The sequence below is a fragment of the Nothoprocta perdicaria genome, unplaced genomic scaffold (genome assembly GCF_003342845.1).
Source record: "Nothoprocta perdicaria isolate Ctin4 unplaced genomic scaffold, notPer1 scaffold_209, whole genome shotgun sequence".
NCBI lineage: Eukaryota > Metazoa > Chordata > Aves > Tinamiformes > Tinamidae > Nothoprocta > Nothoprocta perdicaria.
The window spans coordinates 200,231-203,770 of record NW_020455305.1 but is presented as its reverse complement, the minus strand read 5'-3'; positions in this window follow the sequence as shown (position 1 = coordinate 203,770).

Here is a 3,540-nt window from a genome sequence, read left to right as displayed (position 1 = left end):
GAAGCATCAGACCTCTCCGCCTGTGTAGCAGGGAGCCTCAGTGTCTGAAAGTGAAGAGGAAAGAGATGTGTGGAGATGTGTGGATATTTTAAATACGCAACAAAAATAAAATAATGCAGACATTCTTGGTCCAGGTAGTCTTTATTACATTGGGCTCATATCTATGGTTTATTGGCACTGATAGTTACAACCTAACAACAAGGGAAACATGGGAAGTCTTAAGTCTAAGGCAGAGCACTTGCTCTCATCTTACTGGATTCCCGTGGTAATCAAGACAGAAAATGATGCGATAGGAATTATATCAATTGGCATATATGTTTGTAATATATATATGCAAACAATTGTTTATTGTTTTTTTCTAAGAAATCATTGCAGAGCAAGAGCACTTCTCACCGGCTGCCCTAAGTGTGGCTTGCAAAGATGGTTAAGTGTCACACGGTGAGATTTTAGAATCTGCCAGTGCTGGCTCTGTGTAGCAGTAAAGAAAGGAGACAGGTAGTCTGTAGTCTGTAGTCTGGGGCTTAGTTGATATTATATGTAACTTGCATCCATGCTTTAACTCTCTCTTGGAAACAGTTAAATATGAAGGACCAAGGGCCAATTCTCAAGTCTGTGCCTTATACCTTAAGTTTTCTGTTGTGTTGTTCGACAGTATAAGGAAGTTGCATTCCTGAGAGAGAAGACCAAATATGTAGTCTGCTGTGTGAGCCAAGTTTGTTCAAATTGTTCATCTGAATTTAGGTTGCCTGAGAACTTGCTCTAGATTTTGAGTCCCGGGGTCTCTGGTATTACTCAAATCATCTGCATTGCTACTCAGCTACAAGAGACTACAGGCTCTTGCCTGTTTGTTTTTTGTTTGCTTGTTTTCCAATACAGGCTCGTGAGGGATGATATAAATGCAGCCTATTTGTAAGAAATAATTGCCCCATAGCCAGTTAAGGGCTGTCTGTGAATGATTATTAAATATACCAATGGTTACAGGCCTTTTCAAGGCCCATTCAAGAGTAGAATGAGACTCATAGGAAATACTGGAATGTAGGGAATATGAACCACAGAGCTGGGAGACAGCAAATCCATGAGAAATCCAGCTCTCATCTTGGAGTCCTGCATCTCTGCCACAAGCTCGCACAGGCTACACCCTCAACAACTGTAAGAAATGCCAAAATTGTTCTCATCTAATGTTTGCTCAGTATTCATGCAATTTGAACACATACAACAGCACATGTACAGATACAGGGACAGGAGGTATGCAGCCTACCTCTTCCTTTCCTGCTTATCCATTTTAGAGCTGCACATGTGCATAAGTTAGTGAATATTCAGATGAAAACACAGTCTCTTGTGTAAAATTGCACTACTATGCTGTACTGAAGTATTATGTACCACATAAAAGTATCTGCAGGTTTGTTAATGGTGACAACGGCCATGGTGTTATATCCTTGAGGAAGATTCAAATTAAATCTTTCAGAACCCCAACTCTGCAGTGCAGACAGAATAATCCAACTTTGGGTAAGAATGTAGGAACTGTCTTAGTGCAATGCAGTTCTGTATCTTGAAGGGAAACCTAAATTCCATTCAAACCAGCAGCTGAAAACGGATTACATTTCATACCAGCAGTGGGCAGAGAACACTAACTGCAAAGAGAGATGCCACTGCTTGAGCAAGTTAAGGTCAGATGCTTAGCTCATCTCTGATTTATATATAAAAACAATTTACACAGGGCACAGTAGCACAGTAATCTAAAGAGATAGAAGCTCTGTTTAAATTGAGACGGGACCTTAGCTGCAAAACTCAGCGTAGTTTCATCTGACTTTTCAGATCAGGTAAGATTCAAGATCTCCACATTTAATATGTGGGAAGTCTCCTAGATGCACGAAAACTGTAAAAAATTTAGAAACTATTTTACACTTCTCTATACTTCTAGATCAAGCTGGGGAAGCATAAAAAATAAATAAACACTGAGGAGGAAAAGTATTTTTAAAAGTCAGCTTCTGGTTACTTTCAGTTTCTTGCAGACTTGAGCACAGAGCAACAAGCTCCTGGGCTTAAACAGCAAAGGAAAGGGAAATACTTGTATATAAAACAGAGAGCTACTCATTTCACTTAAACTAACTAAAATCATAAAAAGTATGCTTGAATTTTTTTTTCTTCTAATGAAGTTTTGATAATTTTAACAATCCAAATTTTGACCATAAAATTACAGGACTATGTTCCTTGAAGCAGGGAAGATTTTCCTGTATTGAACCAGAAGATCTTTCAGAGGTAAGAATTAATAATAATGATGTGACACATTCAATATAAGGCCTATTCCTGTTTATACTGACTGCATTGCTGCTGTTAGTAAAGACTGCAGGGGACTCTTCACATGTCAATTCTAGAAATAGCCCCACTTGATTTAATCTGATCCTTTCTAGATTCTTGTGGCTCGTGGCATTCTGACTCTTCCACGCTACGCTTACAAGAAGGAAAAAAAAGAGAGAAGATGAAAAAAGAAAAACTAACATATCCTTTCCCTCATCACTTTGGCACATGCTATACACTATATGAAAGAGAATTGCTGCTAAGGAATCCTAGTTTTGCCCCAAATTGTAGTTAATGGGACAATTTATGCTTTATCTGTGTTAAAAACTTTACCGAATAAAACATGCTCTTAATCTACGTGACGCTCATTTTTTTCATCAAGCAGTGAAATTTAAAGTCATTAAAAATCATTTTGGATCTTGTAGTTACAACACTGACACCTAGATGAAGAGAAACAGAGCTGGCTTCCGGCGTGTAGTAAAACCACTGAAAAACAATGCTGCTCTGAGAGAAATGGTTTCCTGGCAAGAGTTTAGCTGGTTTTCTTCCTGAAATGATCTTCCGAGGCAGATGATTTAAGCCACACGATATAGTCGCTACCTTTGCAGCTTGTTTCACGGAATTTTCTTTTTAGCAAGCTAGCTTTAGAAGTGAATTGATTTGAATGCATTTTGTATGAAGTAATTGTTAGCGCTGTGGCTGTGCTTTTAGCATTAAGACTTCAATGTACACAGTAAATAAACGTCTTAAATGATTCTGTTTATTTCTAAACATTCCTAAACATTATCTGTAGTTCTCGTATGCATGTAACTGTTAAAAGCTACATTTTTTGCACTATGCTGAATGGATTGTTCATAAGAAATACTTTGTCACGGAAATATACACTATGGTAGAACAATTATCATAACTCTTACTAAAGTTTATATTCTTTTTTAGAATACATTCTCCTCTCTCTTCTTTCAAGTCAAGGATCAGAAATATGCATTTAAAAAATTATTTTCCTTTGGTTTGTTATTTCATTCCTAATGCTTCTCATCTGCCATCTAGTAAAGGTCATAGAAATATTAATGTACGTCCAAAGCAAGAAGACCAAAAAGCTGAGCTTTCAACGTAACTTAGAGTATGGTGATGCAAATTGCAAAAAATCACTGGCCTGTATCTTCTCACAGAATTATTTAGTAATGAATATACCAAGTGAAAGAGAAATGTCTGTTGGGTAAACAGCGCACATACACATGTGCA